The sequence below is a fragment of the Urocitellus parryii genome, chromosome 7 (assembly GCF_045843805.1).
Source record: "Urocitellus parryii isolate mUroPar1 chromosome 7, mUroPar1.hap1, whole genome shotgun sequence".
Lineage (NCBI taxonomy): Eukaryota > Metazoa > Chordata > Mammalia > Rodentia > Sciuridae > Urocitellus > Urocitellus parryii.
Window position 1 is genome coordinate 31,413,755 of NC_135537.1, and position 26,371 is coordinate 31,440,125.

General features: G+C 36.5%; 1 pseudogene; it reads left to right on the forward strand.

Moving 5' to 3' along the window:
• The first annotated feature begins 4,127 nt into the window (after positions 1-4,127).
• On the forward strand, positions 4,128-4,282 carry LOC113179828 (U2 spliceosomal RNA; annotated as a pseudogene).
• The last annotated feature ends 22,089 nt before the right edge of the window (positions 4,283-26,371 follow it).

Sequence of the window (26,371 nt, forward strand, 5' to 3'; positions counted from 1 at the left end):
TATCACAGAAATTTACATTGACTCTTTGTGTTATGCCTTCTATGAGTTTTGACAAGTGTATGAGAGCATGTATCCACCATCACAGTTTAATAAACACTAATTTTACTTCCCTAAACATTCCCTGTGTTCCACCTATTCAACAGTCCTTCTTTTCTTTAAGTTCCTGACAGCCACTGACTATTCTTTTGTCTCTATAGCATTGACATTTTCAGAATGTCTTATAGTTGGAATTATACAGTATGTATCCTTTCTAGATTGGCTTCTTTTACTCTTAAGTTTCTTATTACTGAATAATATTTTGTTGTAGAGATATACCACATTGGTTTACTTACTGAAGATCATCTTGCTTGCTTCCAACCAAGTTTTGAAAGTGCTATAAAATATGAATTTTTTGAATGGACATGCTTTCAACTTGTTTATAAACACAAAGAGTAATTGTGGATCCGCAGAAGAGTATACTTCGTTTTGAAATAAACTGACAATTGTCTTGCAGACTAGCTGTACTATTTTGTATTCTTACCAGAAAAGAATGAGTGCTTCTCTTGCTCCAACTCCTAGCCAGTATTTGGTTTTGGATTTAACCATTTGAATCAGTGTGTAGTAGTATCTCATTGTCAATTTAAATTTTTCTGATGACATATGATGCTAACAATCTTTTCATATATGCCATCTTTGTGTCTTTTTTGCTGAAATGCCTGTTTATATCTTTAGCTCATTTTTAATTGAGATGTTTTTTCTTCTTATCAAGTTTTAGTAGTTCTTTCTTAATGTCATTTTAAAGATATGTATGGTTTTGATGTTATTAATATGTATCCTTTTACCTTTTTTTCATTTCTCCTCTCCCCCCCCCCCCCGTAGAGGTAGTCATCTGTCTTCTTATTTCTTTTAAATATAATGGTTCAATAGATATATTCAGTGTTCTTTTCCCTTAGGATAAATCTTACATGAAAAGTACTAGGTCAAATTATGCAAACATTTTTACGACTCTTGATATATCTTTCCCAACTTAATTTATGAAAAAATTGTTCCAGATGATTACACAAGAATAAGTAAGTTGTAGGCTCAGTTCCCAGCCACTTCTTTAATAATAGGAACTAGACTTATAAGATATGTGGAAAAATTATTTTGTGGTAATGACCATGGAAGTGAGGTCACGTCTTCAATATCTTCATTAGAATCATAACTCATCTAGCCCAGTGTCTGGAGTAATAAAGCATTCAAAATACTTGCTGAATAAATGTATAAATAAACTAATATATTGCAAAATTTGTGCTAGTTTTGATATTATCTCAATATATTATAAATTTGAGGTATTAATGCTTATCAAAGGGAATGGGTGATTCACCAGACTCAACACTGGTGAAGCAAATGGATCCAAGTCTCCAGCAATTACTTCTGAGACTATTTATATCACGTGTGGCAGTCCAGTGTTGAGAGAAATAGAAAAGGACATCTGAGATGAAGTCGTTTAAGAAAAAGCCAACAGCAAACAAGTTCAAGGATAGGCGTGTTTTGGCATGTCACCTGTGGGACTTGGGGTCTGGTTATCCTGCTATTTACATGGTTACTACTGGGAACGAAATTCTGTTTTTATGACCCTGACTCTCCCTAGTGCCTTGGAAAAGTTCACTGGGTTAAGCGTGGACCTGTGAACAATGAAAGTCCCTTTTAAGAAACTTAAGAAGACAAAATAGATACATGCAAAAACTGTCAGGATATTCTGAAAGATAGGAAGACTTAAAGATCCTATATTTTGCTTTATTTCACTTGTTATAAGTTATATAAATTATTTCCAAGAAAAACCTGGATTAAGCCTTTCTGAAACATATTTGATTGATGGTAGTTTACCAATTCCATTTATCAATAAAGAAGGTAAAGTCACAAGACAAATAGATCAAGCCTCTCTGTCAGCTCATTAGACAGGAATGGTCAAGAGAGCATGGCACATTTCACATCTCAATTTTTTCCTATCGATGGTGAACAGATGGGAGCTGTGCTATTTAAAGAATAGTAGATCCTGGCATTTGGCCATTTTCCAAAGCAAAATGAAAGAAGGAGCAGTATTCATCTGGCTCAGTAACAGAAGACAACTAAAAATAGGCAACCATCCCAATCACAGCAAGGCTGCAAGTTGCTAGGCAAAGGGGCTTTTTCTTCAGCTGGTCAGGTGCTTCTATTTACAAGTTTTAAGTAGCTATTAATTTATCTAATATATTTATTTCACTGTGGTACTCATTTAATGTCCTCTGCTAAGATCCCTCCATTTTATATTCACTGAAGACACAGATTAAGTTGATTTACAAACTGAAGTAGGTCTGAGTTTTCTCAGCCCATTGAGTCCAAGTGTGACATTCTTAGCTCTCAGAAGTTTTTTCCAAATGCTATTACTTCATTCTGGAAAGAACCATTTTCTATTAGTTATAAAAATTACACTATTGATTAGGAGCTCTACAACCTTAAAGGTATGGTCCCCTGAGAGATATGACATTAGATGCTTTAATAAGTTGCCACTCATTTCTGGAGTAATTACTAAAATTTCTGTCTTTTCCCATCAACAAAGGACAAATTGAATATGTAATACCAATTTCTTGTGGCAAAGCCTACATCTACATTGGCTGCAATGACCATGATTTTAAACTCTTAACCAGAGGAGTAAAATTAATCAGAGGACTAGTGAACATATAGACATAATGTTGGTAAGTAGGACAACTTATTGACTGGAAGCAAAAAGATAAGCTGGCATTCCTGACATTCACATGTAGCTATTACACTATTCTCAGCAGATTTTACTTCTTCATACATATTTGAGATGGTAAAATTCCATCTTAAAATGAAATAAACAAACTATGGAAACATGAAACAACATGGAAGAGACTCACAACAAAACTTCAAACCAAATAAGCCAGACACAAAAGAACACATGGTGTATTATATAATTTGTAAAGTTCAAGTTACGTAAAAGTAATCCATGCTACTAGAAATCAGATTGTCTTTGCAGAGCAAGGAGACACTAGAAATGGGGAGGATCATGAGGAGTCTTTCTGTCATGGTAGTCACATTTTATTTCTTGATCTAAGTAGTGGTTACATAGATAATGTGTTCCACTCATAATGATTCATCAAAATATATACTTATGAATAGTGAAATTTTCTGCAGATATGCTACTCTCTAATAGAGTTGGAACAATCATAATCCACAACTAAAAGCACAATCTTGGACAGTGATCTTATTAACCATGTAGCTATTATCGTTTCTTCTTTATATATGAACTTGTGAATTATGTATGATGACCTAGTTTGAAGCATTGCTTTGTACTTCTGCAAGTCCATTAAATTGTTTTATTCTTTTGCTAGCTATTTCTAACCAATTAACAACCTCTGTCTCTTGAAAATGAGCATAGTCTGACCTATAATTAAATGCGGACTGACTTACTTGCATTGCTCATTGATTTCTATAACCAGATTGTCCTTAAAACTAAGCTGACTGATTCTTATAGGTTTGAGTCACTGGCAGCATTTATTTCAATTTGACTTAGTTCCTTATTCCATGGAATTTTTAAAGGTTGGATGCCTAAAGTGAAATCCAGGTAAATTTTATACCCAAATATGATTTATGTCCATAAAGCTTTCTCAATCTTATGCCTGTGTATTCTCAGGGTCCGATTCTTAAAATTTCTCTGCTCTTTCCCAATTTTTAAAAAATTAGATTATTTTTCTCAATTGAAATTTTTAAACATAAAATTTATTTTGAGTTATCCACCACTCAGATTACCCGCAAGTGCTTACTGAATATTCTTCTGTTTAATGCAAACATTTAACTTGTGGCTGGGTGTTTTTAGACCATACCTAGTATATCCTAGAACTCTGTCCTCATACTGGGCACCCAGATTGATCTAGGTTCTATATTCACCAATTACCATTAACTTTTGTTTTTCTCCATAGATATTCTTACTCATCACTCATCCCATCATAAAACTCAGTTTCTACCTATGCTTGCTGTACCAGAGTGTTATTAGATGTAATTAATATTAAAATCAGTAGTTTATCTCTGGTATGTAAACAGTTTTGTTAGTTTGTCCAGAAGTCCTCTTGAGTAGTTTACACACATATTTTAATGAAGAATGCCTCATCGCTTCTCGGCCTTTTGGCTAAGATCAAGTGTAGAATGCCTCAAAGAAAAGCCATGATTCTAAACAGTTTTGGAGACAATGGGAAAAAGAAAAATTTTTCTCATTATTACCTAATAATTTGGTGGCACAAATTATATTTTTCTTGGACTCTCAAGCATTATTTCTTTTTGTAAAATTACTTTGTAATGTACCTTCTATATAGTCAAAGGAAATTTTATTAATAGTTGTGGTGAATCATAATGTTATAAATCCTTGATCTGATTTCCCATATTTATTGGTTCTTTTTCCTAATTTTGGCTTATTTTTCCATGAATCATATTATTGTAGGTAAGTAAATTTCACTCTTACTTCCTCTCCTTTGGTTCCAACAGAGAAATGTTCTCATTTTCATTGTAGTACCTTCATGTAGTTATGACAAATATATACTTAGGAAGGAGGATGGTCTAATTATAGATCAAATGTATTTCCTTCTATTCCTTTTTCCCTTTCCTTCGGACTAACCTACTAATAGGAAAGTAACCAGGGAGATGGCATCCTAAAGACAGACTGGATGGGATTAGCCCCAACCAGACAGGTTCTCCTAACAGACTCAAACCCGCTAAGGTCCAGAATGGCAAGAATATGGATATGGATAGAGTGCCAGGGATCCCAGCAGCCTGCAGCAGGGCCCCGGAGATCCAGGCCAACTGATTCGCGTGGCCTGCCCTGTGGCTACAGAAGGCGTGGCGCCTCAGTGAAGCCATTAATTGGCAAGCAGGGAGGTTAGGGAAGGCCATTAGGTGGAATCCCACCAGCCAAGCCCACACAGACCCTTGGGACGAGCATGGGATCTCAGAAGGGGAAGGAAGCGGTACAGTCCCATCCCCCACAGCGGACACTCCACCGAGGCAGTCAGCGGCCACCATCCGGGAAAGCTGAAGGATACACCGCCACTCTCCTTCAGAGTGCAACATCAAAACAGCGGACACTCCATCCAGGCAGTCAGCGGCCACCATCCGGGAAAGCTGAAGAATACACCACCACTCTCCAACAGCTTGCAACATCAAAACAGCCAGCAGCAGGACCCCGGAGATCCAGGCCAACTGATTCGCGCGGCCTGCCCCGCAGCTACAGAAGGCGTGGCGCCTCAGAGAAGCCATTAATTAGCAAGCAGGGAGGTTAGGGACTGCCATTAGGTGGAATCCCGCCAGCCAAGCCCACCGCCCACGCCCGGAACAGGCCCAGCGACCTGCCAGCATTGTAGTCACGACACCCCAATTGGAATAGGGACAGAGCAGAGCTGCCTTCCACTCCCGGAACAGGCCCAGAGAGCCGCCAGCGTGGTAGACATGTCACCCCAATTGGAGTAGGGGCACAGCCGCCGCCCGCACCTGCAAGGGAGACTTTTCAAGTATACAAGAGTAACATAAATAAATAGGGGGTAAATTTCAAAACACAACAGTTGCACCAAGCAGAAAGAAACGCCAGCAGTATGAAAAGACAAGGAAAGAAAGGACCACAAGCAATGCAGGTCAACTCAACTTTAGAAGAGGTAATAGCTGCAACAGATGGAATATCAGATAAAGAGTTCAGGATATATATGCTTCAGATGATCTGGAGTCTCAAGGAAGACATGAGACAGCAAAATCAGACAATGAAAGATCACATTGACAAACAAAACCAGGAAGTAAAAGATCAATTTCACAGGGAGATAGAGGTAATAAAAAACAAACAAATTGAAATTCTAGAAATGCAGGAAACAATAAACCAACTTAAAAACTCAATTGAGAATGCTACCAGCAGAGTAGATCACTTAGAAGAGAGAACATCAGACAATGAAGACAAAGTATTTCAACTGGAAAAGAACATAGACAGCTCAGCAAGTCTGCTAAGAAACCATGAGCAGAACATCCAAGAATTATGGGACAATATCAAAAGACCAAATTTAAGAGTCATTGGGATACAGGTAGGCACAGAGCTCAATTCCAAAGGAATAAACAGTCTATTCAGTGAAATAATACGAGAAAACTTCCCAGAATTGAAGATTGAAACAGAATCCCAAATCCTAGAAGCCTACAGGACGCCGAATGTGAAAAATCATAAGAGATCCACACCTAGACACATTATAATGAAGATGTCCAACATACAGAATAAGGAGAGAATTTTAAAAGCTGCAAGAGAAAGAAAGCAGATTACATTTAGGGGTAAACCAATCAGGATAACAGCTGATCTCTCAACACAGACTCTGAAAGCTAGAAGATCCTGGAATAACATATTTCAAACACTGAAAGACAATGGGCTCCAACCAAGAATCATGTATCCGGCGAAATTAAGCTTCAGGTTAGAAGATGAAATTAAAACCTTCCACAATAAACAAAAGTTAAAAGAATTCGCAGCTAGAAAACCATCTCTTCAAAAAATCCTTGGCAAAACATTACAGGAAGAGGAAATGGAAAATAACATTGAAAACCAACAATGGGAGGTAGGACAGTAAAGGGGGGAAAGTAGTCAAAGAGGATAACAAATCAGGTTTAGTAACATCAATAAACAAATATGGATAGAAGAACAAACCATATCTCAATAATAACCCTAAATGTTAATGGCTTAAACTCACCAATTAAGAGACACAGGCTAGTAGAATGGATCAAAAAACAAGACCCAACAATACGCTGTCAACAGGAGACGCATTTGATAGGAAAAGATATACATAGACTGAAGGTGAAAGGTTGGGAAAAATCATATCACTCATATGGACCGCGGAAACAAGCAGGAGTGTCCATACTCATATCTAATAAAATAGATTTCAAGCCAAAGCTAATCAAAAGGGATATAGAAGGACACTTCATACTGCTCAAGGGAACCATACACCAACAAGACATAACAATCATAAATATATATGCCCCAAATAATGGTGCAGCTGTGTTCATCAAGCAAACTCTTCTCAAGTTCAAGAGTCTAATAGACCAACATACAATAATCATGGGAGACTTCAACACACCTCTCTCACCACTGGACAGATCTTCCAAACAAAAGTTAAATAAGGAAACTATAGAACTCAATAACACAATTAACAACCTAGACTTAATTGACATATATAGACTATACCACCCAACATCAAGTAGCTACACTTTTTTCTCAGCAGCACATGGAACCTTTTCAAAAATAGACCATATACTATGTCACAGGGCAACTCTTAGATAATACAAAGGGGTAGAGATAATACCATGCATCTTATATGATCATAATGGAATGAAACTGAAAATCAATGATAAAAGAAGAAAGGAAAAAGCAAGCATCACCTGGAGAATGAACAATAGGTTGCTGAGTGATCAATGGGTTTTAGAAGACATCAAGGAGGAAATTAAAAAATTCCTAGAGTTAAATGAAAACACAGACACAACATATTGGAATCTATGGGACACATTGAAAGCAGTTCTAAGAGGAAAATTCATTGCTTGGAGTTCATTCCTCAAAAAAAGAAAAAACCAACAAATAAATGATCTCATACTTCATCTCAAAATCCTAGAAAAAGAAGAGCAAAACAACAGCAAAAGAAGTAGAAGGCAAGAAATAATTAAAATCAGAGCTGAAATTAATGAAATTGAAACAAAAGACAATTGAAAAAATTGACAAAACTAAAAGCTGGTTCTTTGAAAAAATAAATAAAATTGACAGACCCTTAGCCATGCTAACGAAGAGAAGAAGAGAGAGAACCCAAATTACTAGCATACGGGATGAAAAAGGCAATATCACAACAGACACTTCAGAAATACAGAAGATAATCAGAAATTACTTTGAATCCTTATACTCCAATAAAATAGAAGATAGTGAAGGCATAGCTAAATTCCTTGAGTCCTATGATCTGCCCAGATTGAGCCAGGAGGATATAGACAACCTAAACAGACCAATAACAATAGAGGAAATAGAAGAAACCATCAAAAGACTACCAACTAAGAACAGCCCAGGACCGGATGGGTATACAGCAGAGTTTTACAAAACCTTTAAAGAGGAACTAACACCAATACTTTTCAAGCTATTTCAGGAAATAGAAAAAGAGGGAGAACTTCCAAATTCATTCTACGAGGCCAACATCACCCTGATTCCGAAACCAGACAAAGACACATCAAAGAAGGAAAACTACAGACCAATATCTCTAATGAACCTTGACGCAAAAATCCTCAATAAAATTCTGGCGAATCGGATTCAAATACATATCAAAAAAATTATACATCATAATCAAGTAGGATTCATCCCTGGGATGCAAGGCTGGTTTAATATACGGAAATCAATAAATGTTATTCACCACATCAATAGACTTAAAAATAAGAACCATATGATCATCTCAATAGATGCAGAAAAAGCATTCGACAAAGTACAGCATCCCTTTATGTTCAAAACGCTAGAAAAATTAGGGATAACAGGATCATACCTCAACATTGTAAAAGCAATCTATGATAAGCCACAGGCCAGCATCATTCTGAATGGAGAAAAATTGAAGGCATTCCCTCTAAGATCTGGTACAAGACAGGGATGCCCTCTCTCACCACTTCTGTTCAACATAGTCCTCGAAACACTGGCCAGAGCAATTAGACAGTCAAAAGAAATTAAAGGCATAAAAATAGGAAAAGAAGAACTTAAATTATCACTATTTGCAGATGATATGATTCTATACCTAGCAGACCCAAAAGGGTCTACAAAGAAGCTATTAGAGCTAATAAATGAATTCAGCAAAGTGGCAGGATATAAGATCAACACGCATAAATCAAAGGCATTCCTGTATATCAGCGACAAATCCTCTGAAACGGAAATGAGGACAACTACTCCATTCACAATATCCCCCCAAAAAATAAAATACTTGGGAATCAACCTAACAAAAGAGGTGAAAGATTTATACAATGAAAATTACAGAACCCTAAAGAAAGACATAGAAGAAGACCTTAGAAGATGGAAAAACATACCCTGCTCATGGATAGGCAGAACTAACATCATCAAAATGGCGATATTACCAAAAGTTCTCTATAAGTTCAATGCAATGCCAATCAAAATCCCAACAGCATATCTTGTAGAAATCGATAAAAGAATCATGAAATTCATATGGAATAATAAAAGACCCAGAATAGCAAAAACAATACTAAGCAGGAAGTGTGAATCTGGGGGTATAGCGATACCAGACTTCAAACTATACTACAGAGCAACAGTAACAAAAACAGCATGGTACTGGTACCAAAACAGGCGGGTGGACCAATGGTACAGAATAGAGGACACAGTAACCAATCCACAAAACTACAACTATCTTATATTTGATAAAGGGGCTAAAAGCATGCAATGGAGGAAGGATAGCATCTTCAACAAATGGTGCTGGGAAAACTGGAAATCCATTTGCACCAAAATGAATCTGAATCCCTATCTCTCGCCGTGCACAAAAGTTAACTCAAAATGGATCAAGGAGCTTGATATTAAATCAGAGACACGGCATCTGATAGAAGAAAAAGTTGGTTATGATCTACATACTGTGGGATCAGGCTCCAAATTCCTCAATAGGACACCCATAGTGCAAGAGTTAACAACTAGAATCAACAAATGGGACTTACTCAAACTAAAAAGTTTTTTCTCAGCAAAAGAAACAATAAGAGAGATAAACAGGGAGCCTACATCCTGGGAACAAATCTTTACTCCACACACTTCAGATAGAGCCCTAATAACCAGAATATACAAAGAACTCAAAAAATTAGACAATAAGATAACAAATAACCCAATCAATAAATGGGCCAAGGACCTGAACAGACACTTCTCAGAGGAGGACATACAATCAATCAACAAGTACATGAAAAAATGCTCACCATCGCTAGCAGTCAGAGAAATGCAAATCAAAACTACCCTAAGATACCATCTCACTCCAGTAAGACTGGCAGCCATTAGGAAGTCAAACAACAATAAGTGCTGGAGAGGATGCGGGGAAAAGGGCACTCTTGTTCATTGCTGGTGGGACTGCAAATTGGTGCAGCCAATTTGGAAAGCAGTATGGAGATTTCTCGGAAAGCTGGGAATGGAACCACCATTTGACCCAGCTATTCCCCTTCTCGGTCTATTCCCTAAAGCCCTAACAAGAGCATGCTACAGGGACACTGCTACATCGATGTTCATAGCAGCTCAATTCACGATAGCAAGACTGTGGAACCAGCCTAGATGCCCTTCAATAGATGAATGGATAAAAAAAATGTGGCATTTATACACTATGGAGTATTACTCTGCATTAAAAAATGACAAAATCATAGAATTTGGAGGGAAATGGATGGCATTAGAGCAGATTATGCTAAGTGAAGCTAGTCAATCTTTAAAAAACAAATACCAAATGACTCCTTTGATATAAGGGGTGTAAACAAGGACAGGGTAGGGACGAAGAGCTTGAGAAGAAGATTTACAGTAAACAGGGATGAGAGGTGGGAGGGAAAGGGAGTGAGAAGGGAAATTGCATGGAAATGGAAGGCAATCCTCAGGGTTATACAAAATGTCATATAAGAGGAAAGGAGGGGTAAGTCAAGAGAATACAAATGGAAGAAATGATTTACAGTAGAAGGGGTAGAGAGAGAAAAGGGGAGGGGAGGGGAGGGGAGGGGAGGGGGGAATAGTAGACAATAGGACAGACAGCAGAATACATCAGACACTAGAAAGGCAATATGTCAATCAATGGAATGGTAACTGATGTGATACAGCAATTTGTATACGGGGTAAAAGCGGGAGTTCATAATCCACTTGAATCAAACCGTGTAATATGATGTATTAAGAACTATGTAATGTTATGAACGACCAATAAAAAAAAAAGAATATGGATATGAAAAATCCATTCTATATCCTTCTATATATATTAATTGGAGATGAGAGCAGATATAGTTTCGTTTTGGATATATTCATATTATGAACCTACTCATAGACAATACTAGTTGTGAGATAGTTATTTGGGATCCTCTATATTTGAACAACATTCTGCACAAGGCTACAAATGATCTATGCTCCCTTTCTAGATTAACTAAATTAAATAAGTGATCCCATAACCTGGATAAAAATAATAAATTTTATTGTTTTATTTGGGTGGTATAATATGTCCCAGCAATGCACATAAAAATATTATTATTCATATGAAAAGATATTTTACCTTACTCATAATAAGAGAAATGCCAATTATAACTAACCTGATATCCTATTTTTTTCATATACAAGACTCACAATATCAAAACATGTAATAGCATTATGTAAATTATGAAGAGAATATAAATTGTTACAACTTCTATATGGGGTGTGCTCTGGCAATAGTTATTAAAATCATAAGGACATTTACACTATGACCTTCCATTTCTCTTTCATAGAGTTCATTGTATGGATGTACTTCCACCATGTAAAAACTATTCATTGAAGAATATTCACTGAATCACTATAGTTGTAATAGAAAGACTGGAAGCAACTTAAATGTCAATCAATATGAGAGAAATTAAGTATAGGATGGTACATTCAATGGAACAATTTGCAGTCATTTAAAAATAACCAAAAAAGCTTTCATTGTACTGAATTGGAATGCATTTTGAGATACATATGTTATTAAAGCAAGGTGCTGAACAGTTGGTGTAGCATAAAACTGTTTATGCAAAAAAGAGGCAAGAATAATGAATAGTTGCTCATATAACTATAAGGCATCTCCAGTGGCATAGCAAAAATTGATAATGCCAGTGGCCATGAAATAAAGTAAATGGGTGGCTGGGGGACAGGGGCAGAGGAGAGGTTTTTCATTATACATTCTTTTATTTTTTTAGAATTTTTAAAATAGTGAATAAATTATCAAAATTAAATATAGTTAGAAAAATTCATTTTCCTGGTCAGTGATCTTGTTCAGTTAGAATTTAAAATGTCATCCTAATATTAGAAACAAGACCAGACCCACGACATCTGTAGTTAGCACAAGCTCATTTAGCTTCCAATTTCTACAATGAATTTGTAGGATCTATTCATCTTCATATTAGACAAGTTGGTGGTTTAAAGGGCAAGTCAGTTGGATGGATTACCCAGTTTCTCATACTCTCAAATATCAGTTGTGATTTCCATCACTCCTCCTGGGTCCTGGTACAGTTTCCTATTTGGGATATTAGTGGGGTGGGGAGTATTGTAAGTTTCTTTCTTGTGTCTTATTACCATTTTATTTGGCATTTATATGACACTTGCAAGCCAAAGCTTTCTGCAATGCATGCTCTGGGAGAGATGAAGCCACTAGGGGACATCTTTAGTCTTCTGAATTAATTGTGTGTGTGTGTGTGTGTGTGTGTGTGTGTGTGTGTCTGTGTGTCTGTGTGTATCACAATTCTGTAAACTAATTCTTGCTCCTTCAGTTTTTTTCCTGTTGCAGTTGATCCAAGAAATACATCTTATTACCTTATAAAAATGGAATTTGTGCTCCCTCTGAACTTGTATCTTTTAAAAAAATTTGTAGTAGTTTTTTAAGAATTTTTTTATAAAATTGTTCTAATTAGTTATACATGACAGTAGAATGCATTTTGATACATTGTACACAAAGGGAGCACAATTTCTCATTCCTCTGGCTGAACATGGTGCAGAGCCACACAGGTCAAGTAATCATACAAGTATACAGGGTAATAATGTCCATCTCATTCCACCGTTCTACACACCTCCACATCCCCTTCACTCCCCTCTGCTCAGTCTAAAGTTCCTTCATTCTTCATACTTCACCTCATTATGGATCAGCCTCTGCTTATCAGAGAAAACGTTCTTTTCTTTTTTGTTTTTAGGGGGTTTGGCTTATTTCGCTTAGCATGATATTCTCCAGCTCCATCCATTTACCTGCAAATGCCATAATTTCATTCATTGAGGCTGAGTAATATTTCATTGTGTATATATATTACATTTTCTTTATCCATTCATCAGTTGAAGGGCATCTAGGTTGGATCAATAATTTAGCTATTGTGAATTGAACTGCTATAAACATTGATGTGGCTGTGTCAAAGTAGTATGCTGATTTTAAGCCCTTTGGGTATAAACAGAGGAGTGGGAGCCCTGGATCAAATGGTGGCAAGTTTTCTGAGGAATCTCCATACTGATTTCCATAATGGTTGCACCAATTTGCAGTCCTACCAGCAATGTATGAATGTACCCTTTTCCCCACATTCTCGCCAACACTTATTGTTGCTTATATTCTTGATAATTGCCTTCTGACTGGAATGAGATGAAAGCTTAAAGTAGTTTTGGTTTGCATTTCTTTAATTATTGAGATGTTGAAGATTTTTTTATGTTTGTTGATGATTGTATTTCTTCTTCTGTAAAGTGTCTAAACCCCAAGATATATGAAAGACTCAAAAAACTTAATGTCAATTAAACAAATAACCCAATCAATAAATGGGCTAAGGAACTGAACAGACATTTCACAGAAGAAGAAATACAATCGATGAACTTGTATCGTAAAGCCTCTGAAATGATCATATTTATATATTTTTCTCCAAAACATCTAGATTAGCATAGGGCTAGTTTATCTTTCCAGAAAAACTTGATGATGATGTTATATGGTGAGAGGGGCGAAAAATATGGACTATTTATCCTTCACTTTAGACTGACTAGGCCAAAGAGAATAAGTTAATGTTAGTTTTATTTTCCATTCCCCTTAAAATTGAAAGTAAATACTAGTTGTCAATTATTAAACCATGTTTCGTTTTACTAGTTATACACACAGTGAAGAATAATATCCAATGCAAAGCTTTAATTTAGGTGTGTGAGAAACACTCTTGAAACATACACCTGTTGCACCAGAGTTGTGTGGCTTCACTGAAGTGAAGAAAGGATATTGTGGAGTGTGGAAACAGCTACTGTGTTGTGTCTACTATTCTCAGACCACCAGATGACCTGGGTCCTTTGGAAGAGGTACAGAACACCTCATAAGGCTGTTTCTCCTGTGACTCCCAGAGAACATCTCTTTAGATTCTTGTCCCTGCTCTTTAACTGATAATATGTGTTTATTTTTCTTCATTCAGGGTGGAGATCATGGAACCTTATTAGTGTATCATCTGTGTAATCAAAGTTTCAACCTAGATCTCTAGAACATCCCCTAGGATGCTAAAAGTCTCATGTTCATCCTCTGCCTTGGAAGAAATTGCTAAATGCTGATTTTTGCTCTGCTTTTAATGGATACTATGACTAGAGGAGAGGAGAAAAAAATCACTCTGCTCTACCAGTATTGTAGCAGAAAAAACAAACCAACTTTTAGCTCTAGTTTAAAATCATGCTTGACAGGTACAGTGGCACAAGCCTGTAAGTCCATCTACTCAAAAGCCTAAGGCAGGGAAGATTGCAAGTTCAAGACCAGCCTGGTCAATTTAGCAAGACCCTGTCTCAAAATAAAATAAAAAGGCCTGAGGCTATAGCTCAGTTATAGAGCATTTGCATAGCATGTATGAGGTCCTGGGTTCCATTCCCAGGATAAAACATGCACACATACACATACATAAATATATACATAAAAGCTTGCTTGTTTATTTAATGTGAAATTATCCAGACCATTTTTAGCTTTGGTGCCCTTTGAGTTCTATTTCTGTTTTGTTCAAGAAAATCATCTATCATCTTTATCAGTTTTTTCTCAACTCAGCTCTTTACTTAATATGAATAATTAAAACTATGCAACTAAACACATCAGAAAGCTCTACAGTCAAGCTAATTTATTTTAATTAAATTTTGATTCACAAGATTCAAACTGGTCCCACTTGGCAAAAATATGCAGCCAAATTCAGAAGATGTGAGCCTGGAGAAGGTCAGTCAGCATTTCTAAGTACCAGCTGAGGCTTAAGATCATTAAAATGACCTTAGGGAAAGTAAATAGTAATTATGAGATGGATATAGACATTAATGTATATTTCAATGTTTGGTCTGGTGGGACTACAGGCTCCTCTGGGCTTCTCTGTTTGCAGATTTTGACAATTCTGGACAAACTATCTACAGCATACAAATTAAGGTTAAGATAAAACTGGACATCATGAACTCAAGAGCAAGAATGGAATGCCTGAATCAAGTGCAGAAAAATTATTTAATTTTCCAAAAAATCTCTATACTGCATTCCATATTGGCTACACCAATTTGCAGTCACACCAGCAGTGTATGAGTGTACCTTTTCCCCCACATCCTCACCAACACTTATTGTTGTTTTTCTTCATAATAGCTGCCATTCCGACTGGAGTGCGATGAAATCTTAGAGTAATTTTGATTTCCATTTCTCTAATTGCTAGCGATAATGAACATTTTTTCATATATTTGTTGATTGATTGTATAACATCTTCTGAGAAGTGTCTGTTCAGTTCCTTGGCCCATTTATTGATTGGGTTGTTTGTTTATTTGATGCTTAGCTTTTTGAGTTCTTTATTTATACCAGAGATAGTGCTCTATCTGATATGTGAGGGGTAAAGATTTGCTCCCAAGATGTAGGTTCTCTATTCACCTCACAGATTGTTTCTTTTGCTGAAAAGAAATGTTTTAGTTTGAGTCCATCCCATTTATTGATTCTTGATTTTAATTCTTGCACCAAAGGAGTCTTATTAAGTAAGATGCCTTGGTCTATACCCAAAGGACTTAAAACAGCATACTACAGGGACACAGCCACATCAATGTTTATAGCACCACAATTCACAAAAGCTAAACTGTAGAACCAACCTAGATGCCCTTCATCAGATGAATGCATAAAAAAGTGGCTTATATACACAATGGAATATTACTCAGCAATAAAATAGAATAAAATCATGGCATTTCCAGGTAAATGGATGGAGTTAGAGTAGATAATGCTAAGTGAAGTTAGCCAATCCCAAAAAACCAAATGTAGGATATTTTCTCTGATATAAGGAGGCTGATTCATAGTGGAGTAGGAAGGAGGAGCATGGGAGGAATAGACCAACTCTAGGTAGGACAGAGGGGTGGGAAGGGAAGGGAGGGGCATGGGGTTAGAAATTATGGAGGAATGTGATGGACATTATTATCCAAGTACATGTATAAAGACACAAATTGTTGTGGATATACTTTGTATTACAATTAGAGATATGAAAAATTGTGCACTATATGTGTAATAAGAACTGGAATGCATTCCACTCTCGTGTATAAATAAAAGATTCTTTATTCTATAGTTATAATTCAATGTTAAAGAACCAAGTTTGTAGTGGTTGTATATTCAGCAGAATCAGTTGCAGATACTGGAGCCCATTTTATTATAGTATCATGTCCTAGATTTTCCATCTCCATTGCATTGCAAATCCTATGGTGAGATTAACCAATCAGACACCCAATTCTTTAATGCTCTTAGGCACTGTCTACTAGATTAAAGTAGTTCATGATTATTTTGGGCTATCCAAAATTGTCCATAATGAGTAAATCTTTCTCAGCTATGGAGACTCAGCTAGTCACTGAGTTTGCATTTTTTTCAAAAGAGCTATCTCTACCTTCAATTAAGCAGAATTTCTTTTTGATTGGACCCCAACTTTAGTAGGTCATTAGAGAAGGACATAAATCAGATGTTAAAATGTTTCCATTCCTATGGACTAATTACCGTTCTTAGTTTACAGAGGCATCAAAACTACTACTATTTGTGAATGAAAGTTGAGTGAATATCTAGTGAGGAATAGCTTTCAATTATGCTTGTGAGGTATGGCTTCCAGACTTGCTTCTGGATCATAAACCTGTTCTTTTCTTTCTTTTCTTTCTTTCTTTCTTTCTTTTTTGCTTGTTTACGTCATTATAGTTACTGTACCTTTCATCCATTATAGGTAAATTGAGAAGGCAATTTTTTATAGATGGATTCAGTAATAAAATAATCAGTGAAATAAATAAAGAATTAATTATGCTTAATGTTAATTTTAATTGTTCTGCACTAAAACATGCCTTAAAAGATTTTGACAAAATAGAAGTGATAGTCTTTACTGAAATTTGATGTTTTAAAGGAATTGCTTGACAGTTACATGAAACAAAAAATAGCTAGCACAGGCTAGGTCAGTGTGTGCTCTGATTTGAGGAAGAAACAGTGGATTTCATGTTTCCAAGACTGTGACTTTCTTCAGGATAATGAAGTTGATATATGTACTTCATTTCATCCCAAGGACAACATTATAGTTTTTTTTTTTTGTGTGTGTGTGTGTGTGTGTGTGTTGTGTGTGTGTGTGTGTTGTGTGTGTGTGTTGTGTGTGTTTTTGCCTTTGTTTGTTCTTTTCTCCATAAAAATTATTTAAAGTTATACTTTTCAATTGACATAAAGACAAATGTTATATTATGCTATATAAATTTGTTAACATTAGATATTAAGACATTTTTCCAATCAAACATTCACCTTTTTTCTTCTGATTTAAATACAACTCAAACATTTTTGTGAGTTCTGAAGGCAACACATGCCGTAGGCACTTTCTTACTCTCTATGGATGTCTCTGCCTAGTTTATCCTACAGTGTCATATGGGAAAGAAGACAAGTCAGAGTCTCAGAACTAGAAGGATTTTTAAAGTGGAATTTCAGTGTTTTCTTTGGTACTTGGAAAAATAAACATTATATTAAAATAAAAACTATTTTGTGCAATTCAAGGATGGACTATCTTTAGAGATCTTAAGATTGAATTAAAAAGTCCAGAGCTTTGCAAAGAACTAGCTGTAAATGGGCATATGTAAATTAAACATCACCAATATTTTTAAAGTAAATTTTGTATTAAAGTATAACATAGATGCAACAAAACACCCATATCAAAATGAGCAGCTCAATGCATGATCACAAAGTGAATGTCTTCAAGTAATTATATCTGAAAATACTACTAAGATTCAATACAGAAAATACAAACTATGCACATTAGAATTAGAAAACATGATGCCATATATACTTTGATTATAAAACTAAATATTTTAGGCATTCATTTTTATTTTATGTTATCAAGTCAGATTTATAACAAGTACCCCTTACCTTGTCACTGAACACCATTCCACCCTGATCCTTGAAGCCAGTCTTGGCCCTCACTTTTTCCTGATCTGTACCTCATCTCTGACCTTGCTTCCTTTTATCATTGATACCCCTACTCCTGATATTTACCCTGCCATTCCTACCTTGAGAAATGTGTATCAGGAAGCTTACTAGCTGCTATGATATAGCAATGAACAAGTCTAAGCCATCTTGGAGCATCAAAGTCAATACAAGAAACACAGAAAGGCATTTCGTGAATCATTAATAAGTTCAATTGTGACAAATGCTAAAAAGGAAAAGTACAGTGTGCCATTCTGAATAATAGGGAGACCTAACATAACCCTGGTGGTAGTTTATTCTTTCCCTTCTTACTTGATTAAAGATGATGAATATTGAATATGATACTTTGTATAAGAATCATAAGGAGATTTATTTTAAATAATGAATGAGATTATTATAAACCTTTACAGTATCTGTCATTAGTGCTAAAATGTTTGTATTTTTATACTTTAGAATTGCCAGCATCAAAACAAAAGGATTTAATGTGCCCGGTATCCAAATGCCCTTCTGTATGTGTTTCTTCACACACATACACCACACAAACACACACACACACACACACACACACACACACACACACACTCACTCACCCCCACTCCAGAGACGATCCCCAAATTAGAGGCAACTCTCAGATATCTATAATTCTTTCTCTTTACTTTTAGTATAAACATGAGATTAAAAAAATTCTGGCCACTTCATAGTTTCATAATAAAAGGAATCAAAGGGAAGCAATCATATTACTCCCTCATTAATTTCATTAGCCATTATTTTTGAACCTCTAACAGGAGATGGTTGTTGCAAGTGCACATTTGCATTTCCTGTGTGTCTCCATTTCTGAGCTCTGCCTGCATGTCAGCTGCTCAGTAAGCAGGTGAGGCAGCTCAGCTTTAATATGGCTACATTTCATGAGTACAGTCAGCTCCTTGCTCTCAGAGACAAATGCATTTTCAATTTTTAAACATCTTTTTCTCATTAGACTCAGCTAAAAGGAGATACAGTTTCTCACAAACTTGTCCTGTTTTACTTTTATCAGAGTTCTCATTAGAAATCTTTCCTATGACTTTGTACTTGGTGCTATCATTGAATTAAATAATCCTACCATGTCAGAAACACCCCTAGCCAATGCGGACAGAGTGAGGACAGAAACACAGTATAGATCCACTCAGCTGCCAGCTCATTCCTTAGCAAGCCCTGTTGCTCCACCCTTTGAGCTAATGGCTGCCATTTTTAATGCCCTTGGCCACTCCATGAGTCTTTTTTCCTCACAGTGTTCTGTTTATTCCTTTCTGTTTAAAGTCAGAGTTCTTGAGGACACTTGGTCTCCTGTTCAATTTCAACAGGTTTGACCTTTGCTATAATTAAGTCAAGCACACAGAAATGAAGCATCCAGATTCTACCATTATTTGAGATAGTTGTGGTAGGAAATGCGAACATAAAGTCCTGAAAATTCCATCAAGTTTTAGTACAGTTATACCGATTTGCTCCCACCGCCCACAGACATTAAATTGGGTTTTCTTGAGTTTGAGAATATCTTGAAATATCTTTTTTTCCTGTTATAAAGCCCAGTGCCTGACACCTAGCAGGGACTCTGTCAACGTTTGTGGAATGAATGGATTTGTTTCCTTTATTCTCTCCAGGTACTCATTAGACCAGCATGATGTCCTCTTCAGAACCATGTTGTCCTCCTTTTGAAATTTTAATGTGGGCAGCGATTCAACTTCTGACAAGGTCTCCCTGGCTCTAGTTTCCATGGTCTTCCAGAGGACTCTTCTCATGCTCAGGGTTTCCCTGGCAAAATCTCATATTATAGGTGTTTGCATTTTCATTAACAGTTCAACAATTTTATCTTTGGGTTAATTTAAAATTCCAGGTTGCTACCATCTGGTCTCATGGACTTAACTACATTTAGTTGCTTCATAACTTCCAGAGTATCCTGGATATTTTCCAGTGTTTGCTCAAGTATATCCAACCTGCATGATTCAAAAAGCAATTTTGGAGTGAGAAAAATTGTAATAACTTCCTCCCTAAAAGTGTTGACAAATAATTTATTTTACTCTCTCTATTGTCTGTTCTTTTATTTTAATATTCCCTGTACATTATAGGAAAAAAAAAACAGGGTCTTTTTCTGCTTTTACATGGAGTCCCTGCAATAAGGGGCTTTTTGCCTTAATTTCACAGTTATGCTATACCTGCTACATTTTAATGTGTTAAGGTTATTTTGACTTTGCTTATATTTTTGAAGAAAATAAAATGAAATATTTCTAGGCTAAAATTGCCAGGGTTCTAAAATTTAAATATATAATCAAGTAGATAACATATTTAATCTCTAGATTCTAATTAGCTATCTTGAAGGACTTTGTAGAATCCATCCATGTAAATAATGTAGTTTTATAGAGTTTCACTAAAATTTCCCAAAATTTTTCCTATGCTAATGTATCTCCCCTATTGATAAGCATTAAAAATAGAGACTATGACAATAATCAGAAATGTTTGGGGCATGTAAAAAAGAAAACCAAAACTTTATTGAAATCAACATAAGACTAAATATGTTTTTGTGAGGAATGAATAAATAGTGTAAATACCTGGATTCTTTACAGAGGAGTAAAACAAATTTAATATTATCCTAAGTGAAGTGTTAATGGAAGTTTTCTATGGTCCATGTGTTTTGAGATTTTTTCCTATTTTCTGAAATTTTATTTTTATTAAAAATGCTTATGAATAGAGGAAATAAATTAATTATGCATAATGGATTTTAACATTGTGATAGATAATTACATTGTTGAAGAGTTTGAACATGATTTAAACAAATATCCCTCATTGCCTTGAACACATCAGGTATAAAGTAATTACCAGGATGTGTCAGCCTTGTGGAAGGTGTTTGAAGTAAGACTTGGGGCTCTGCAATTGACATTGCACTAACTGAACCTTTCACTTGAGGAACTAATGTAATCTTGGGCCTCAAGTAAAGCATATAAAAATAAAAAGAATCAGCCTTGGTTCTTATCACACATGTAGACTGTTCTTCCTTCAGAATGGCAGTACATTTGTTTTTTTTTAATCTCAGAAGACAGTCAAACAGTAGCTTTACGAAATGACAACTAGTTTAAAACAAAACTAAATGGCCAAAGTAGGAACATGAAAGACAACTTAAAATATTTATGTGGTGTCATGTGAAACCAATTTATCCAATGTAACTATAGGGAAAAAAAATCCACCTAGGGTCAATCATTAGAATTTAAGAAACTTCCAGCTTCAGTTCCATATAGAAAGTGCATTCGATTATTTCAACCACACGATAATCTATCCTTGCAAAGAGGTAAACTCCCTGTCACTAGAGCTGTTGAAGCAGATGCTGAATAAAAGTCAGAATGTCAGAAATCCCATTGGGTTGGAAGTTAAAATAAGTTCCGATTTTCCCCTCCAAATCAGTAATGGCATTACTCTGATGGCTCCATTATTCTTCTTGCTTCTCCAACTAGGGAAGCAAGTGCTGCACTCAACTTCAAAACTCATTCAGAGAAAGTCCCTGCACTTCCTTGCCATGAAAAAAACAGTAACAGAGGTGGGAGTGAGCTAGTGCTCCCTGAACTCTAATCCACAGAAGAACTATTGAGGAACACACAGTGCCCACCTGAACCTGTGACAGTGCTGCTGGTTGACTCTGTTCCTTATTGGTAGATGCAAACTTCAGCTGGAGGACCGTTTTTTATAATCAATATTGCTAAGGGTGCTGAGGCAGATGCTTTGGTTGACTGGCTTCCTTATATTTTCTACCCTGTCCTGATACTGACTGTATTCTGGGTTGTCACAACATAGAAGCTGAGTCCAGGATTAATATTCCTAGGGAAGCCTTTGGTCTCCTGGTAGAGTCCTTGCCGCTTCCTGCTTCCTCAGGACTTAATCATGAAACAAAATGATGGGGCCGCAGCAGTTAATGCACAGAACATAAATCTCAGGGAACTGTAAGGGCCGAGGCACCTATAACTGCCTGACCAGCACTCAGCCTCCATTTGCTTTATTCATAACTGTTCAGATTGTTCTGTTGCCAGCAGCTAAGTGCCTTCCTGATGAAGATATGATCCTTCTTGATTCTCCCCTTCCCTTGGGAATGTACCATTTCTACTTATAAGATTGCTTAAGCATCCTAATTCATAAAGCAACCCTCACTGGTAACAGAGGTCTAAGGATTGCTCATGGACTCATAGCACCTTGGAGTTTAAAGGGATCTTTAGAGTTTATTAAATTCTTAAAATTCTTATTATAACAGGAATTGCTTTCTTAAAAATCCCTTTTTAAAAAATAAATGTTGTCATAGTTCATTTGGGCTACTGTTATGAAAACTGATAAGCTAGACAGCTTCGAAACAATAGAAATCTGTTTCTCATACTTCTGGAGGAAAGTTGAAAACCCAAGTTGAAGCTCAAGGTGCTGGAAGATTCAGTAAGGATCCTATTTTGGATCATAGATGGCATCTTTTGGTGATCTCCTCCCAAGATGAAAAGGATGAGTGGTCTCTGGGTTTCTTTTATAAGGGCACTAATCCTATTCATGTTGACTATGTCCTTAGGACCAAATTACCTTCCAAAGGCCCCACCTCCTGATACTTGCCAATATGTAGGTTGGAGTTCAGCATATGAATTTTGGGAGCAAATATTCAGACTATAGCCAATGGCCTTTCATTCACATAGCAATTTACGAAGTACTTACTATATTCCTATTAGATTTGAATGTCTTCATTAAAGAATCCCAGTAGCTATCAAGGTAATCATTGAGTACCTCTGATTGATAGAAATATATTCTTTATGAGCTGAAACACTTTGATTTTATAATGATATCATAAAATTCTATTTTGGTCTATAGAATATGTAATATCTGAAATAATTATTAATGTAATTTATGGGAAAACAACATCCACATGGTGTTTGAAGTAAAGGAGAACTATTAAAACATAACTAAATGGCCGAAGTGGGAACATGAAAGACAATTTAAAATATTTATGTGGTGTCATGTGACACCATGTGTCAGCTATTGACACTGCTTCTAACTGTGTGGATTGTGTATACAGTCAAGTTATCTGAACTGGTTATTCTCTATTACCTCCAACCCCTATTGTCAGTGTTGAGCTTTTAGGGCACATTACATAGGCTTCCTAGCCTCCTGTCACCAGGTGATTTTAGTTAATGGGAAGTATCTGCAGGACACTGTAGGATGGGAACAGAGGTTGGGTATGTTCCCTGAGTAGATGTCCTTATTCCCTGGGGCTTACCACTGGTTGCATTCCTCTGCAGTTTCAACTCCTTTAGAGTGTCTCTTCTTTCTGTAAATGTTCATATGACTTTAGTAATAGCAATCTTTTCTCTTTCCCATTGGTGGTGTCTCCCCAAGGTTTCAGATTCTCTTTGGTATTCTTATACGTCCTTTCCATGTACTTGTAGATTCTCTTTATAGGAAATAGGTTCCTATTTCTACCTTCAAAAATTGTCCTTTTAGAGTATGTTATCTGTTTCTTTTCAGGTCCTCAATGTTTGCATTATTAAATCTTTCTGAGCCTCAGTTTACTCACATGCACAAAAATACTAACAGCTACATCAAAGAATTCCTGCAAAGGATTAAATGAAATTGAATCTGTAATGCAGCCCAACAATCCGGCTCATAGTAAGTGTTCCATGAATATAAGACTGAGTAAATATTTCAGATGAAAACACAATCACCATAATAAAGAGTTCATCAAGGGTGTTCTTCTCAGTTTTACTTATTGCAGGAATTCTTTTTTTAAAATATAAAAATAGCCTAGTACATGGGAGTAGAGAGAACAAGCAATGATATCAATGTCTCTGTGTATAACAGAGAGTACTGCTCCTTTTAAGATTCTCATTGTCCCCTACCAAGCCTATCTATCTTTTTCTCTCTGGGTGTCTGCTCATTCAAGGATAAATAATAGGCAGAGCTTCACAAGCCAAAATCAGTGCCACCTTTACTTATTTTATGACCAGTATAATGACCTGTCTACAGATAATTTAAAGTCCTGTATATCACTACTATTGACTATATATATTTACCTTTTCTTGATAAATGAAAGGCTGAATAAAATACTTATTTGTAGGTCCACATTTTAACCTGAAGGAAACCTTTATGCACAATTCTTCGCAATGCATAAATTCTTCCCTTAGAAGAAATTCTTTTCTGCATTACCTTATAGATTGCCTTTCACATAGTAGGCACTCAATAAATGTTTGTTGACCAAATGATATATGTAATACGTTAGCAGGGACTAGTGGTTCTCCTTGGGATTCAGGGTAAGATGCAGATGGCTCAGCAGATGGCATGTAAGGGCAAGCAATGCCTTCCCAGGGAGCCTGAAATTATTCACAGAAAGTCATTACGTCACCACTGTGACCAGCTTGAGCACTCCTATGAACCTGACCAGACACATTAGTGAGTGATAGAATGACTAATAAGGGAGAGTTCAACATCCTGCCCCCTGCTGCAAAAAGAATGTAGGAATGTAGGAGAAATAATGGCCTGAGGACACCAGTGTGGATCAATGAGAGACATCTCTTAAGGTGAACCACCATCAAGGTCAAGCACACACACAAAAAATGATGTAACATTTTTTCCTTTTTCTTCCTGAGATCTTTTTGGATTATATGTTGAACATGCTAAAGTAGGACAAGCCAGAAAGGGTAATCACGAACAATTTAAAGTTATGATTGAAATATACCAGTAAACACATTCAAGGTCTATTGAGAATTTCTTCATTAGGATTGTATGGTTTTGTTATTGAAAAGACAGGCAGCAACTTTAGGCCAGGTAGGTTTTTAATGCCTCTTGATGGATTTGTCATGGGGCGGAGAGAATGCCTTTGCAATTTCTAACCCCCAAACCTTACTGATATTACAAGTTCAGTATCAAATGCCTCAGAGTTCATGGCCTATTTCCTTGTGTTGAGCCTCTGTCAGCTTGCTGTCTCACTGCCCTAAATGCTGTCCTCTCTTCTTTATCTAACTGAATCCTGAATGTAAGGCCAGGATAACTACCCCTCCTACAGATTCTCCTAAGAAAATACAATTGCACAATAAACTTTGCCCAGCAGTCTGAATAAATAATACTATCTGAAAACTCACATAGAGCTCATTAAAATTATTTTAAAATAGTCTAGTCAAACAAGTTCCTCTAGACTTCTATTTTTTCCAATTCTCATGTGTGTTTTAGTCAGTTTTTTTCTTTCTGCTGCAACCAAAAGACCTGACAAGTTAATCACGTGTTGACAAGAACAATTAGAGGAGAAGAAAACGTTATTTGGGGGCTCACTGTTTCAGAGGTCTCAGTACATAGATAACCAACTCCATTGCTCTGGGCCCAAAGTGGGGCAGAACATCCTGGTGAAAGTGTGTAGTGGAGGAAATCAGCTGGAATCCTGGCATCCATGAAGCAGAGAGTGAGAGAGAGAGTTCTCTCACTATAACAAAATATAAACCCCAAAGGCAAACCTCCAGCGATCCATCTCCTCTTGCCACACCTGATCTGCTTTCAGTTTCCACTTAGTTCACTGATTGGGTTAAGGCTTTCATTATCCAATCATTTCACCCCTAAACCTTCTTGCATTGTCTCACACATGAGCTTTTGGGGGGACATCTAATATCTAAACCATAACATCATGGTAGTGCTACATGTTTTCAAGAGGTTCTCTGGCTCAGCTTTACTCTTCCCAGTTCCCTCTATGAAGCAGACACCTTCCAGTAGATGAGTTGATATTACACACAGAATATGAAATGAAGGACTCATCTACCTAGCTGCTAGAGTTCTGGTGAACAGCCTTCAGCTGTCAATTTACTTTGGAGATGGACTAAGGTGAGGAGAGCTTCCTGACTAAGCTGGATGGTGAGCCAGTTTCTTTCCTCAACTGGGGACAGCTTTGAGGGGTTATTCTAACTTCAAGATTTCCCATAGAGTTGGTTGAGGCTTTGGCTGAGTCTTCACTAATGCACTAATCTACTTTTTTCCCCCTGACTTATCTGCTTTTTTCCTTCCCCATCCATTCTACAGGTATTGACTCAAAGATCACACCCTAATATAGCTCCTGTGTGCTAAGCTATGTCCAAAATCTGATTTAGGGAGTGCAATCTGTAAGAGTTGGTGGTGACAGTGGACCCAGGGATGGGACTTGGAGCTGGATCATACACCTGTCTGTCAGGCAATGAGGCCCCTATAGCTTTTGGTAGGTAATACTGTCAGCTACCTGT